At 29.6% G+C, this 17,872-nt stretch overlaps 1 protein-coding gene across 1 annotated transcript in view; it reads right to left on the reverse strand.

Moving 5' to 3' along the window:
• The window catches only part of LOC113371285 (putative transcription factor SOX-15), a 139,736-nt gene that overhangs the window by 101,567 nt on the left and 20,297 nt on the right, over window positions 1-17,872 (reverse strand). The gene's annotated exons all lie outside the window — the stretch shown is intronic.

Consider the following 17,872-nt stretch of genomic DNA (forward strand, 5'->3'; position numbering starts at 1 on the left):
CATTAACTGTTTTTCTTTTTATTTAGATAAATCTACAATGATAGTAAGTTAAAGGTGGTATTTTTCATTTGTGAATTTTTGTTATGAGTGTTATGTTTTGTATAGCTTATAATTTATACGAGTATATGAGTATCCATAATTAAGTTTTTTTGGTTTTGAGTTATATGTGCGTAGCTGTCAAACAATATTCATTAATTTTGATAATAAAAAGAATTTCAATGTGAATTTTCTAAAATATAATCATTATGTGTATAAAGTACACATTCTATATTTCATGCGGGATACAGATAATGTAGCTATCATCCAAAGAGTCTTGTCAAGAATGAGATAACGAAAAAAGTTTTATCTTTCATTTGGGAAAACAGTGGTAAAGATTTATATATATATATATATAAACTTTAGTCATTACTTTACTTAAATTCAAATTGCATGCATATTAAGGCTTATAAAACAATAAGGTAGGTGTTAATCGATAAGTTGGGATGCTAACATTTTAAATAGATTTCACAAAATAATAGCTACATTATACAACCAATGCAAAGTATAAATTTCATAAGTATATACAGCGTTTCTAAGAGATAACGCTGTATATAACCTTGATCTGGTATTTTGCCAGAAATATTCATCAGCAGAGTTGGAATAAATATTTAGTTAATTTTTCTTGTTGCTTCTTTTAACTTAATTTTCTTCTTTATTTTTAATGTTTCATTGTTTACGCCTTTGCCATGGTAAAGGTTCAGTTGGACCTCTTTACCCTACAGATGTGAGCTTTTATATTAGAAGCTACTTATAAAAAACTGTTGAATCTAAATTATACTTAAAAATTATATTAAGGTTTCGTGAACTAAACAATAGTGCTCACAATCAAAGAAACTAACAACAAGAAAAAATGCATTTGCAAACATGCAAATCAAGATGATGGTTATACATGTACTCCCTTTTACTTTCAAATATTTTTGTTAGAAAATTCTTAGCTTTACTTTTTGAGATTAAGCCCAAATCTACCCTATATATGCACATATATTAAGTAAATTATTACAAGAGTAAGACTCAGACGTCAAAAATATTATGTTTAGCATCTTGTAATTCAAATATATTATTTACATAGGTTTATATCTATAGAAGATTTCATGTTCATTATAAAAACAAATAATAATTCAACATCTAATACACAGAATTTTTATATTACTTCTTAGTGTCATAATAACTAATTGTAAGTAGTATAAATCACTTGAAAACAATATTTTAATATGTGTATTGATAGGAGCAAATTGTGAAAATTGAACAACATCAACTTGCCACAATCAACAAATATCATAACTCGATGAAATATCTTTCAATCAAATTAGTATATCAAAATCTCGAACAATTTGATTTCACCAATTAATTTTAATAACATGATTGATTAAAAACTAAGTGTAATTTAATTTTCTAACACTTACATTTGAAAGTATCCATGCGAACAATTTTCAGAATGAAAACACAACAAACATTGATAGAACAATAACTTATTTTTAATAGATTTGCATTCTTTAAAACACCTTGATCTTCACTCTCCTAAATGCTTATTATTATATCACTGTTTCTATCATGTTAGAACACAATACAATATAGCTGCTAAGGTGAACTATGACGTACTTTGACGTTTAGAACAATACACCATGATTTAAACATAATAGAGTAAAAGAACACAGTAATCGGTAAAAATATGATAAATTGATAATGATATCAGGTTTGAGGAAACCTAATTCAGTAATTAACATTAAATAAATTACTCTGCCTATAAGTAAAACTTTCCACAATTTGCTCAATTTGATTGAAGATTAGATTGAATTTTAACCCCAATTAATTAGAATATTATTAGCAGATTATTTAATATCAGTGTTTATATTGTAGTTTTATATACCTATATAAATTATTAATATATTAAATTTGATTCATGTTATATTCTAAAATTTAAATGTTTCTATTATATCACAGTTGGTCAAAACTTAAACAGCAAACCAAAAATGTCGACGACCACAATTTTTTTTTTGCGAATTGGACATCCAGATTTCACTTATAAAACTTGTTTTATTATTGAGTGGTACAATATAATTACTAGTAGAGTATTTAATACTCTTGGTAATATATGGTATTTGTGCATTTGACGCATTCGAACTGATCTGAGTGCATTGTTCTAAAGAACAGTAGAGTATGCGTTTATTATTATCAGTATAGGACTTTGACCGTGTGGCTGATAGAGCTATCATGTGTTTGACAATGTGAATGACAGACACGAAGACGCGCGTGTATATCGGCTCTAGATACTAAAATGGGATTCATCCTACACCTTAATAGATTTTATTGTATTTCACCTCTTTAGATTGTTCAATACACTATTTATTAAATAGCAAAATAAGGTATAAACTAAGCGAAAACGGAAATTGACTCAATATTTTTATCTTCCGATGTTTTCTAACCTAGATATTTTTTCGTTCTTTACCTTTTAATATAATTGAATATATATAGAGTATATATCATTCTCCTTCATATTCCTGAAGAATGTGAGAATATAATGAACTAATCTATTTTTTGCGTCCCGTTTGGCATACCGTTCAGACTTCCTGCAAGAACTTATTTTTTATGAATTAGAAAGGCAACTCAAAATCAACTTTATTAACCCTTTCCACTCGCTAATTCCGGAATCAGTACGTATTTTGCTGCCGGAACGGCGGCTTCCGAGTGGAAAGGTTACCATACTTACTTACATACCCGTAGGATAAGTTATTGTAATCTTCCAAAAATCGCAATTGAAAATTTTTGCATAAATTCACGTTTTGAAGTTTTCTGAACATTTTGGCATGCCTTAGAAAAAATGGATGTGTATGTGTGTGTGTGTACGTATGTATGTATGGATACAATTTTTTATTCACGTTTTCGAGCGCGCAAATCAACCGATTTGAATGTTCAAAAAACATTCGATTCCTATTGATAGGTAGATGGGCTGATTAGTTTTTGACAAAAGTCGGTCCAGCTGTTTAGAAGTCACAGAGCAAAGAATTTTTGAGCGAACGGAGCATCCGATTTGAATTATCCAAAAAATCATTTTGAGAGAAATAAGCATCCAATTTGAATGATTCAAGAAACTTTCTGCTTGTGTTGACAAAAATATTGTTTTTGGGAAAAGATTTTTTTTTTAATTTCCAAAAAAAATTTTTTTTGAATATCGAAAATAATTCAGATTTTCAAAATTTTAATTCAGTACGAGAAATTCTCTGTAATAATGTTCATATGAAATTTATGTTTTGCATTAGTTGAATAATGTAGCTATTATTTCGTAAAATCCCTTTAAAATTTAAAATAAGTTTTAAACCAGATGACTAATTTTTGAAAAACAACTGAATATAGTCAAGTAGTTGTTTGTTCAATTTGTGTTATTTGTTATGATATAATTGGATAGATTTCCTATTCATTATTAATATATTATTAATATATTATATGTATATGTATTAATATTACATGTTATAATATGTATTAATATTACATGTTATTAATACATGTTGAAATATAATATATTAAATAAATGTTTATACACAAGTGTAAACGTATTTGCATTTCATTAAGTTCACCATTTGCATCATAAAAAATCGCATCAAGCTTATAAATTTTCATCGTCGAGTCATACATCAAACTATTAATGAATTGAAGAATGCGCGTATTCATTGTTTGCAAAGGTTAAATCTTCAAATAAAATTACATATAAGTATACGATGACTATTACAGAATTTTTATTGTACAACTAACGGCTCACCACGAAATGAAACATTTGCATAGAAAATTCAAATTCTAAATGAGCATTGTAAAAACACACCCTAGAATGCAACAGGTTTTGCATGAAGGAAAATGTTGAAGTTCAAATCATAGATCAAACATCATATCAAGAAACTCTTTTATACGTGTGATAAAACGCAGGCCACATGATGATATGACACATACTCTCTGTGGGCATGAAGTTCTGTCAATCGAGGAATATTTACAGTATCAACATCAGAGTTATAGCTATGACTACTTGAAATATATAAGTAAACCATTATTATTCGCAAATTTCAATTCAAGTTTATCTATAATTAAATAAGCTAAATAAATTTTATAACAAAGATATGTACATTACTTTCTGGTGATCGTATTGCAATATTTAGAGGCCAATTCTCCGATAAAATAGACCGTTATGCTCCTTTCTCATAAACCTTATACAGGGACCTTATTTAGACCTTATACGTCTGTATAAGGTCTGCATAAGTTATGAGCTCGTTGAGCGCAAAATAAGTGCACAAACATAGAAGAGACTGTGACGTCACTTGCTGAGCGAACGTTGAAGACAATCGCGGACTCTCCCGATTGATTAAATGTCACATGCTAAACGGAACGGAACGGAATTCAAGCAAAAATTACTGATAGCAAAAATTATTTTGGATCTTCATTTATCTGTAAGCATTATCTGAAATTAAAGTAATTTGTTTCTTTATGTTAATTGTATTTGTTATGGAATATATTTTGAAATTCTAATAAATCAAGCTCCCTCACTATTACAACTCAATCAAATACTAATGTATCCATGGTACGTATATGTATAGATTTATCCTTCGTATATTTATTTATTACACATATGATTTACTGTCGATAAAAGCGCGGATCATATAACGTACAAAACCCTCGTCAGCGCGCGTGTACGAGTGCAATTGCTTGTACTTGTACCTACATATGATAAAACGACCTATTCATCTCACACGAAGTCTAATGCTTGCTTTTACGTCTTAATTTGATTTATTGTCGATTTCATTATAATAATAATGATAATAAAGTTGAAATTTTAATCTCATTGACATAATGCGTTTGATGCAAACGACCCAGGGTTCTTCTATGGTCAATACCACTGGCGAAAATCATTTTGTATATACAATTATAATGAAGGAAAATGAGCTGTATTAGAATCATCATCAGTCTAATGTCCCAATGCAAGCATCGTTTTCTAATATTAAATTTTTCCCAGACCTACCTAAATGTAATACACACATGGTCACTGACTGTCTTTAAATTTTGAAACGATGTTGGTCCACAAAACTTCAAACTAATTTTTGTAATTCTGAGATAATCTCTTGTTAAGTGCTCATATTCACTTAACAGCGTCTGTCGATTTACCCATCCGTATTTCTCGTAAAGTATATTTGAAAATATTTGTGATCAAGACATTTGGCAAGGATAGTAGTAAACTCTATGATAAATTTGCCATTGTACTTTGTTTGTTGGCATATATATAATTGTATGTTTATTATTACAAAATTTTACCCTCTGATAATACAGATGAATTTTCATGATTGACCTGAAAAGAACTAGCTTATAGGAGAAATGGTGTAAAGCTAAGGGTACTGCAGTTCATCTGTAAGACACGAGTTGTAAATTTTTTAACATAATAGTAAATTTTAAAATAATAGTATGTACATTTTTATTTTATTTAATTAGGAACAGCCCACATGGATTTAATTAGAGGTTAAGTGGTTCATAAATATTCTCATGTGTCATAAAATTTGAGTTCACGAATACTATACAGATGGTGCAAGAATTTTCTTAATGACATATGTTAATAACATATATAAGAAATTTTTAATTGGCGTGCACTCTATCTAAATCTTCATATTAATAACTAATAGTATTAAAGATTCATTATTTATTATTCAAGAAAATTCGCTGTTTCAAAAAGTCATCGCTGAATTACGGCAATCTTAAACAACTTTGAATCTCTAACTATTTATTATATTGTTCTAAACATTCGAATTTAAAAAGGTGATTGGTAATATCAAAGTGCAATTACAATTTATTTATATTATATGTATTACCAATGTGGCAGTGAATCACACATCGTGGTTTTAATTTCGAGTCCTACTTTGTAACAATTTCTACTTTGTCAAAAATGTTTGCGGTTTCATGTCATCGACGGCGTTTAAATTTATTCGAAATATTAATTCAACTTTCGGCTCTGAAATGTATTCCGAGGTCTGCGAGGTCACCGAATTGTTTCATTCTTATTTTTTATTCAATTCCACGTGGAATTTTATACCGCACAGCAAAAACCCAGTTAATTTTGAATACTAATTTATGTCTTAATATGCATTTTACGTGATATAAGGTACTGCCTTATAAGAATCAATCATGCAAATGATGAGAATATTAAACAGACGGTTTAAAAATAGACTTAAAATGAAATGTTTTGGTCTGTTGGAGCAAAATATATGAAACGCAGTCTTTATCTAATCTCAGCTTGCACAGGTTTTTATATGGAAACATAATTAGCTTATGACAAATGGTGATAAAAATGATATGACGCACTACGTGTATGTACATGTCGAATTGTGCAATGGATTTTTTTTATTTCGTATAGATGCTTTCACAATATATTAATATATAAGGATCAACTTTTTAAATTATAGAAAAGTTTTTTTTATTATTATTATTTTTGAACAGCAATCAAAACCTTGCGTTCTATGAGCTGTTGGGCTGAAACTTCTCCTTACTTCGTATTTTTTTAGATGGTAACCCAATGGTTAATCCATCCATATTTGACGATTTTTTGTTATTAGAATTAATCTAACAGGGCTGACATTTTATTGGTGCAGCAATGCCGGGCAAGGGCTATTTTCACTTGGAAGCATATTGCTATCTATATTTCCAAGTGAAAATCGTTGTCACTGCTGCCTGACAACAGGCTACTCGAAGTGGGTATCCAACCCGGGACCATAGAAAAAGTTTAATATAAATTTATAAATCTCTTATTAAATACGATATAATATTTTAAGGTACATCATTTAGAACAAAAATGTGATGTCACACATCTTAACTGATGTGATTTTTTAATTTCAAATTATTTACTACATTATACTCATTATTTATTACATTATGCAGTATATATTGAAGCATATAATTAAGAATTATTCTCTACCTGAATTTTGGAAGATTTTCATATCTTACAAAATCTTAAAATATTGTAATTTTGGGGTAATATGCAAATAAATGGCATTATTACGAATACGAACCTTTAATATAAGTAAGTTATATAAGAAAACGCAGTGTTGAATATAGAACCAGTACACTTACTATATTTAACAGATATTATTCACAAATTATTACAGCGTACTTTTAAATATTAATAAAGGCTATTGGAAATTATAGATTATATACAAAATTTTATTTATACAATTTCCATCTAAACAAATAAATGGTTTTAATGTTGTCGGCAAAACAAAAGTGTCCAACATGCTAAGAATCCACTATTTGGCATGCCTTGGCGTATTACCTCCTAGAATTTTTCGGTGAACATTAGATGAACTTGGGCCCTTTGTCGGCTCCCTGCGTAGACACCTGCATTCCTGCATGCGGATCAGGATGCGTAAGGCGACAATACGTGCTGCTGATTACAAATCAAAAAAGAAAGAAATATTATGATGACAAATACGTTTGGATCGAAACGTATGAGGTCAACGCATTAACGAACCATATATATCGATGACCTTCATTATAAAAGAATTATTAGCGTCGATGGTCTGTTGACGCATGTGTGATCCACGGGACAGTAAATTCAATAGGTGTCTGGTATACCTTAGCATACAGAGGATACAAATTGTAGGTTCCAAACTTTTCGTGCTATCCTTTGGGCTTTGCCATGGACTAAATATTTTTTTATAAAACGAATTTGAAACTGTTCTAAAGTTTAGTATTAAACATTTAATGTAAAAATACATGCAAGGTTTGTGCATTTATTAACTTAATTTAAAATGGCAAAGTAAGTAGTAAGTAAATGTTTAATTATCAGTATTTGGCGACAGTTTTGTAAAATTCAATCTTACATCTTTTGGCTAATGATGTCCAAACTAACTTTTTTTATTGGGAGATCAGTATTAAGATTGAAACCCTTTTTTCACCCAGTATATCACAATGGCTCCTATGCTGTGTTTTAAATTTTTTTAAATAGTATCTGGACAAAATAATAACAGTACTTAGAAGCGTTACCTTTTCAACAACAGTAGCGTTCAAAAATCGAATGCCCTAATGCTGCAAGTTACACATTTTTCGTGTTTTCACTTAAGAACCATATTCTTTTATCTGTCACGTCCATTTATTATTACTGTGTAAGACTTTCTGTTATAGGTAAAATATAATAAGTAAATAGATACACATAGTAAACATATTTACTATCTTGGACCCTGCAATTTTGTTTTCGCTGACGTGAATCCTTTGAAAATTGCTTTAAAAGCCTGGAGGTCCATAAAAACAACATTGGGAATTGTTTTGCAATACACTGGGGCCTCGCTTTACGGCCTAGATACGTTCCGCAAAACTTGGCCGTAAAGCGAAAAGCCGTATAACGAATCAATTATTCTAATACGTATTCATACAAATTCAATGGGATCGGTTCCAAATTTAATAAATATATAATATGGTTTCATTCAAAATGCATTTTATTTTTTTATTTTGTTTAAATTATAAACATATCTAACAAGAACATAAATTTTACATAAAATAAAAAACTTCAAAAACATTACATAATTTTCAAATAAAAATGAAACAACTAAAACCTACAGATCACTGTCACCATCATTTTGCGCTGGTGGGTTGAAAAATTTGTCTTGTTTGTTTTGCCTTCTTGTCTATTTTTTCCTTTAGTGATTTATAACAGTTAATGGCTGAGTTAATTCCTCGATAAACATAAGCGCTACGTTCGATGTCAGGATCGTTTTCAAGGAAGATGTTTATACCTTGTTCAAAATATGAAAAAGCGCTCGACATGATTTTTGATGTTAGCTGTTTGGATACAACAGGTTCTGTATCTTCATCAATTGCCGGCTCTGCTTGCAACTGAATGAGTTCCTCATATGAAAGGGGTTTCCTATCAGTTGCAAGTAGATCCAGCACATCAGATTCGTTTAAATTAAATCTTCAAAACCGAGATTGCGCAATATATCGACATAGAGAAAAAAGCCGTTATAGCGAAACATTTTAGGCCGTATATCGAAAACGTACCTTAATTAAAGAGGGCCGTTATAGCGAAAGGCCGTATAAAGAGCGGCCGTATAGCGAGGCCTGGGTGTATATGCAAGCCTCTTCCTTTTTGCCAGTAAATTCTTTGGTCAGTTTTTATAAGTAGTTAGAGTAAAAATTAAAAGATAAATATCTTCAACAGGTTTCAATTTTCTGTTTTTCATTGGCTGGCCTCGAATGAACTACCATATAGTTTTTCAAAATATTGCAGTCATTTTGTCGTAATTTCTAGTACCGGGACAAGCTCATTGATTTCAATAAAAATAATTACAAATAACAATAAATAAGGCACTAAAACCATGAGAAAAACTTCTTCGAAATAATCTTTCAAGGGCGAGTTTGAACTGATTATTGCGACAAGACTGTGACAATGACGCTCAATATCTGGCTAGATTCTTATTATAGCTTTTATTAAAATGTTATTAAAACTAGCCAATTTTTAAATTAGGCCATTGTTTTATTTTATTTATATAAACCATTCTGCTCGTACTTTTCCTATTATACTTACTACAGTAAATAGTGTTTTACTATACTTATCATAGCTAAGGATTGCCTTAATGCCTATTATGTATTTGTACATTATTCTAGACAAGTCATGTGCAAGTGATTTTTATTATAAAATTCTAGTTTTGTATAATCAAAATTTATGCACCTCAGATCAGATCAAACGATAAAATTATGATTTAACTATTGACAAAATAGATTTATACTATCATTGAAACAGCTTCAGAAGCTTTTTTATAAAGATATTATTGTATGAAAAGTAACTTTTTTGCAGTTTTAGTAGTATAGAGATATTTGTTTATTTTACATCTTGGTTGCCTTGTGATATTTTCTATGTAGTTTGCTTTTACTAATTATTTAATTAAATTAAATTTCTTAATGACCATAATATGCCTTATAAACGGATTTTAACTTTATTGAGAATTAGAACACGAGATCATATTCTATTTCAATTCAAATTTACTGTTTTACTCTTTACTATTAGTTAAAATTCAGTTAAAAATAAATACGAGTATTCGACAAGTTTGTACATGTAATTATTTTATCGTTTCATCATCATGACGTCAAGACCATCAATATTGAAGTAGATAGTTATGTTACCAAGTCATCGAGCAGTTTTCAAAACTCCATCAGCACTCAAATCGCTTGCGAACGCTTTTTTATTTCGTTTTGCAATACTTTCGATTGCAAGAATTAAGTATCTGCATATCAGCTAAGTCGAGTGACTGACTTTTATCGTCGGAAAATCTAACTTTTAATAAATACGATATTATTGTTTTCCAATAACCCCGTTCCGGGCGGCAAATGTGTAATCGCAATAAATAAATAATATAAACGTAAATATATTATGGTACGTTTATGTGACATTATGTTGCTTTATAGATCGAGCCTCGTGATCTCGACGGTTGTTATAGCAAATATCATACTATGCAAATATAGGAGACATTTGGAATGAAACGCTTAAATTATAATATTAATTTTAGTATTTTATAAAATAATAAAATTGTGAACATGAAATGTTAAAAATAATTAAAACTGATGAATTTATTTAAATATAACCTTATTTTATAATATTACATATGTTAGATATTAGATTAAAGAAAGCAAATGAAGAAAAACTTGAAGCGACATATTAAACATATTCATATTACTGCCACTTTTGTATAATTACTTGATAATAAATGTATGTCTTTAGCAATTTCGCTACGAACGTCGTCCATAGACTACACCCACATTATTACCAGTGTGTAGAAGTGACATGCACTCTATTGACCTTTGCTTCAAGATTTATCACTGCATTTAACTAGAGTTCCGTTTTTATCGTAATTTTGAGTTCTTTAGAAATTTGTAATTTTCAAATTCAATATACGAATTGGTATATTAAAAAATCTCGCTGAGCGGCTTTCTGTTCCGTACAGCAGCGTCACTTCTGCGAAATACTCTCCCCAAGCAAAAGCTTAATATATAGTGTAAATTACACTTGTAAAGTTTGTGTTTGTATAAGATTTTTATATGAATGTCGACATTAGACATTTTTTGCTTTATGGTCGATATTGCGAATATTAAATGCAGAAAAATCAACAATTTAATTTGCTATTGAGAGTTTTGGATATTTGAAGAATGAGTAAATACATTTCCAGTAGTTTTAACCGAGTTCTTTATACAAATGAATTAACCAGATCATTAATATATACTGAAAATTTACACGTATAATATATACTATTAGTATATATTATATTTGTAAAATTTGTGTTTGTGTAAGATCTTTATATGAATGTCAACATTGGACATTTTGTGGACATAAGTTAATAAATACATACATTTTCAGTAATTTTAAAGCGATACAACTAAGTATTTTATACATATGAATTATTGCACAGGTTGAAACCTATATGCAACTATGCAAGATAATAAAAATAATAACAGCTATAGATCAAAAATATCATATTTTAGGCTGCTAAATAATCTGCTTGGTAAGTCATTCAGCAATTTTGGTGACAAATGTGTAAATATATAATTTTGAAATGATACCCATTGTTAGTCATTGAGAATGAATATTTGAGCTTAATCTTTTTCCAGTATTTTATTTAAACAGCAATTTAAACTTGAGAGTTCTATAAGCTGTTCTTATAAATTGCTTCCAACCTTCGTCGGTTTTTCATAGATGGCAACCCAGACAGTTGGCCCATCTCTGTGTGATGAGCTTTTATTATGAATTTTTTTGTAATGATATTTTATTGATGCCAGATTATGGCTAATTTCTCTCAGAAACATATTGCTTTTTTTCAAGAAAAAACCGATGCCACTACTAGTTTGCTCGTAGCTAGTATTAGTCCCCGAATATCTGATTCAAATCCCGTTATTCTAACCGCTTACCAACGAGCCATCCCTTAACTTAATTATTAGTAATTTTTGTCAAAAATATGTGTTACATAATTTTTTCATAGGTGATGTAGGTTGTAAAAGAGTATTGTATAAAGTTTGTTTTACACAGCAACCAGCATTTTTCCGTCCAAATACCAAACCACCCCGTTCTCCTCTATTTTACGTCGATATATAGCGATAATAATCCGGTAAGGTTTATTTATCGCCGATTGATCGATGTGAGCCATAGAGTTCTTGGCGTTAATCGACATTTCGATTTGTTGGAGACCGAAGAATCACTAGAGCAACCGCGCTCAGTGTGCCGCGGTATAAATCACACCGTAGACTAATTGCAAACTAATTAAGATAGCATGAAGACGTCACAAGAAAACTGAGGTACTGTGCTGTACATATCAATATTGCATGTATTACAATGTTGGTGATTTTTATCATGATCTTGAATCTAAGTAATAATATTATTTACTTACTGATAACAACGTCGAATGTTTTGATCTAAAAATTTTGTGAATATACTTTGCCATTATACATTTAAAAAATGTATTTAATTTTGATTGACAATAAAAGTATGCAAAAAAAAAAATTATACATTTACAATTTACTGAACAGTAATATTCTAATAGTGTAGGCCGGGGCACGAAGGTTCAATTTACCTTTGAGCAATTATACTCTAAAAGCCTTACCGACTACATTAAAGTAAATAACACATACCAAACGAACAACTGTCTAACTAGTCAATAAAAATCTCAGCTTCAACGCTGCAGAACTACGTTATTTTACATTTTTCAAAAATTTGTAAAACGTTCCTACTCCGTAGATAGAGTGAAAAGGGGGAAGAAGATTTACTATTTTATTTTTAATTTGGAGGCGTCCATTAAACACGTGATCGATTTTTTAAGGATTTTTAGGCACTCTTCCCTTTGGTGATACGTGGTGATATTTAAATTTACCCCCCTCCCCCACCAAACAAAAATTTTTTTTGAAAATGTTAGGATTTTAAAAAAATAAGGTGAAAAATAAATGCACATGATATCTTACTATACTCTTCCCACCTCCACGTGATATTTCATGATTTTTTGTTACACCCTACCTCTCCTTAAAAACCTCACGTGATTAATGGATTCCCCCTTTTAAAGAGGTTTTATGGAATAATAGGTACATTATTTATACCATAGGATGTTCTCTTGAACAATAAAATTAAAAATCATCTAAATATGTATTATTAAACGTAATAAAAGCTTTTATCATATTTTACTACTACCATATATCTTGTTTTGGTTTTATTTATCATAATTTATGTTTAATTCATTAACTTATTGTGTATTGAAATACAATTATTACAAATAAGTGAATACAACTCTTGTTTGAAAAATTTATTTTATCAGAACCTTTCTTATATAGATCACAGTGAATGCAACCTACATTTAGAACCTTGTCAGAAGAATCATTTCTCATAGTTGAAATAACTATTAGTTTAATTTATGTTTTGTAAATATCATTTTTTAACTGAGCTTAAATTTGTATTTACTAGTTTCTTGTTGTTTGTGGACCTTTTTGCCTCAACTGTATTTTAGAGGTTATAAAAATAAATCTTCTAAATCCAACTCATAAATAACAATGCATCTTATAAAGCTATTAAAGGATGTATACTCAGAAATTATTTGCAGGTATCGTAAACTAAACAATCGTGCTGAAAAATAAAAGTACTAAATACAAAAAAAAATACTTTTGTTATAAAATTTACATTTTAGCCTTTTATACCGTAATAGCAAAGTCAGTCGATTTAAGGCGATGGCTGGTTACACTTATTTTGCCCTCTACTTGCAAATATTATTGTTGAAAAATTCCTAACGTTACTAGTTTTTAAATATTGTTGGTGGATGTTGTTACCCGCGGACCTTTAAGTTCCGTTCTACACTATTTATATCCGAATTCGAAATTCAATTTGTTATTTTAAAATTTACAACTTAGTAGTATAAAAGTATATACACTTTTTCTATTAAATATTTTGCGCTGCTTTCTTCATAAAATCTTATGATAATTTCTGGATTCGACAATGTTTTCTTGAAGGACTTTATATCGTTATTATCGATTATCAAGAAGAAGATTATTAATAAATATTATTAGAGTATAAATATAGTTCATTACACATTGTCACATATTAGGACGCAAACATGAATAAGAAAACAAATAAATAATAAAATATTTATTTATACGTTTCGACACGGATTGTGTGTCATAACTCAGCATCCCTTTGTGAAATTTTTGTTATACAGATCTAAAAGAATTTTTACAAAGTTTAAAAAAAAGTTATATTTAAAATACATTATAGATTAAAAGATAAAATGACCAGTAGAAAATTGATACATACCGCACCAGGAAAAACAATAATTTTTTTTTGTTAATTAACATATAAAAAATAAACTTAAATATAAATTATTATATATTGGTTCGTCACCTGACGAACCTAAATTTAACACCTTTAAGACCGTGTGCCCACCTATGGACTCACGATATTAGTTAACTGGAATAGAAAATTTTTGGGATGTAGTACCTCTCCAGTAAAGCACGATTCTTGATGCAGTCTTCAACGTGTTAAGCGCAATCAAATCTTCATAATTCTTTCTCGTAACGCCAACGAGTTTAAGAATTCCATCTAACATTACTGCCAAGTCCTATGACAAATAATGGCAATATTTTCATTTCTAATCTAAGACAAAGCATTTGTCGTTGGTCATTTATTCTGTTTTATTGTCGTCATTATCCGGAGGCGGCTGAATAAACGCGACGCCTGTCGATCATGAATCAGGCTCGGACGTCGTAAATTTCAGGCGCGTTTTCCAACCGCCGCCGCTTGGCTTAGATAACCGTTCCGTTCAAGGTGGGTCAATATTATTGAATTACATGTAATATCATTATTACATCGATTCGATTATTACTGCAGTTGTTGCGAAATTTATTGCGACCGCAAAACCCTGCGTGGCAATATTAATAAAGCTTATCGTAGTACTCGACGAAATCAGTCAGTAATACTGAATAATTTTTATAGAGATTAATAATCTAAATTTAAAATAAAAACTAGTCGTGTATGGCATCGCGTCTTAAGGCAAATTGCTAGTACTTCCCGTATTGTAATTTAATATTTCGAAAGCTTTAAAATTATTTGAAAATTCTGAAAAAAATTTTTAGAGATCTTTGAAATTTTTAGAAAATTTTGAAAACATCTGAATTATTTTCTAAGCGATCGCGCTGTGTGGCTATTTTATAGATAAAATATCGAAGCGCGTAAGCGCCAGCGCAGTATGAACGTTATAAAACGTGGTATGAATCCATAAAAATTTAAAAAAATGTACTTATCTCTATAAATATCTGATATTATCATGTGCATGGTTCTAAGCATAATTTTTGACTACCAAATAGCATTTTTTCAATTTTTTTCTATTGGATTTTCGAAACCGCTGGACCTACCTTCAAACATTCAATTCAATTCTTCAATTCGTCGATACTAGTAAAATGTTTTTTGAATTATTGAAATTGAAAAACTGAATTGCCATTTTTGTCAGTTTTCGCACCATATCTTCAAAACACTATCACCGTACGTAAATTAGACATTAAAATTTATTCATTTTATTCTATATGAAATCTTATCTACATAGGATTTATTTTATATTTTATATTTTATAGATGATCAAATAAATATAATTAAACTAGACCTGTCTATGCCAAAAACTAATCAGCACGTCTCCTTATCAATACGAATCGAATGCTTTTCGAATTATTCAAACGAAAATGTGTATTCGCACACATACACACACACATACACACACGTACACACACACTTACATCCATTTTTCCTAAGGTATGCCAAAATGTTCAAAAGCCTTTGATACGTAAAGATATATAAAAATTTTCATTTTCGATTTTTTTGCGATTACTATAACTTGCCCTACGGGAAGAAAAAGAAACATTAAAAAAAATATATTAAATTTTTTACACAATATGCAGCAAAACACTATTTTATTATGAATTGTGTAATTAAAGAGAGTCATTCGATACATTACATTTTAGATATGGTAGTATCAGAAGTTCATAAACGTCTGCTCATATTAAATAATTTTTAACTCTAAAGTACAATGTGATATAATCTTAATAATTAAATCTTATAAAGCTCTATGTTATTAATATTTTCGTTTATTTATTGATTTTTTGAACATCCTGCACGAGGCAAAAACGTTTGAAATTCCGATATGTTCTTTATATTTCAAATGGTTTTCAATAGTTAAACATTACATGCTTTTGGCGTTTGAACTCAATTGATTTGGCTTCAATATTTAGCTTCGTTAGAAAATCGAATTGAAAAGTTCTATACTAATATATTACTTGGAATATCAGTTTAACAATTTATTTTCATTAACGCTTAATTTCATGATTCAGAAAATTCAAAATCTATTTAGTAACTTTCAATTTTCTGTTACCTTGAATGGTCTAATTTATTGAATGGAAGTGAAAAATGATTGTTATATATAATTTGCAGAATTATATATTAGTTTTCATAAGACTTTCATTTGAGCTTTTATAAGACGATGTACTATTTGTAAAATCTAATTCAAAGTTAAACTTCTAGAATGAAATGAAATATTTTTTACGACATACTCTTATCCAATTAGGAAGCACAGTGTGCTTGTTACGTGATAACCTTCTTGAAAGGAATAAGAAGTTTTATTTTAATTAACGCATTATTCCTGCACCCGCGCTAAGCAATATAATTGACATTCTTCGGACTGTCTTCATGACACCAGAAGAGGTGTGTACTTCGCAGGAATTGGTCTTCTTATTAGTGCAAAAATGCTATCAACTGTGCACTGAGTAAATGTTTTAAAAAGAGCAATAGAAGCAGCAACGTAAAATTATAATATAAGAGTAATAAGAGTAATAGTGACAAATAAATGATGACATATTATATAGAAATATATATTCGCATTATTCATCAATTTGGGCTTGCTCCTAAATGATTCGAACGACTGGACCTAAATCAGAGTTCCCTCTTCGACCAGGATGATTTCAAGCACAAGTGATATTGGTTTTCACTTTGGAATGTAGATAGCAATATTTTCCAAGTAAAAATAGCCTTCACCCAAGTCTAAAAAGCAAGACATCACTATTATAGATATTGCAAAAATTAAAAATGGATCACATAAAGATGGGACATGTGTTCGAAATGCTATATATAAAAAACGAAGGTAGAGTTATAATTCATCACAACAGCTTATAGAACTCTTAAGTCCCGATTGCTTTAATATAATACTAAAAATAAAGAATAAAATTATCAATTTGTTTCCTTCATCCATCAGCCTTACGCCTACCTAGGTCAATAAACGTTACACATTGCCATATTTGTATACAGTAAACGCATTGTTTACATTATTCAACAATAGAATAGTGTTTACAATCGTAATAGCTCGCAATATTTTGATTTCGCCAAGATTGGATGTCAACTTTAAGACTCTGAGAGAAGAATGCAAAACAGTATACGAGACCAGGTGACAACAATGAGGATCAACAATAGAGCATCTGATGTATTGTTTGGCAACAGACGATATTGCAAACAACTTAGGTGACGGGTTGTTGACTGCTCTAGTGATGCTATTAAACTCTACTGTTTTTATTTACTTTTAGCAAAAAGAATAATCTGATTCTCTTTTTGGTAAATATCACTATTTCAAATTGACAACATTCTCTATTATTTTTTGGATTTCACGTTTCACATAATAAAAAATTAGCTTGGTCTATAGGTGATTGGTGCGATAGGATTTAATTTAGAAAAATGGATTTTGATGATGTCAAGAAGTAGTGACATCGCTTTTTAATAATAACCTGTTTCTCTATTTAGTAAATATCACTATACCAAATTTGT

This window comes from Ctenocephalides felis, unplaced genomic scaffold (genome assembly GCF_003426905.1).
Source record: "Ctenocephalides felis isolate EL2017-DRISC unplaced genomic scaffold, ASM342690v1 CF-g0.4_SCAFFOLD_01492, whole genome shotgun sequence".
Lineage (NCBI taxonomy): Eukaryota > Metazoa > Arthropoda > Insecta > Siphonaptera > Pulicidae > Ctenocephalides > Ctenocephalides felis.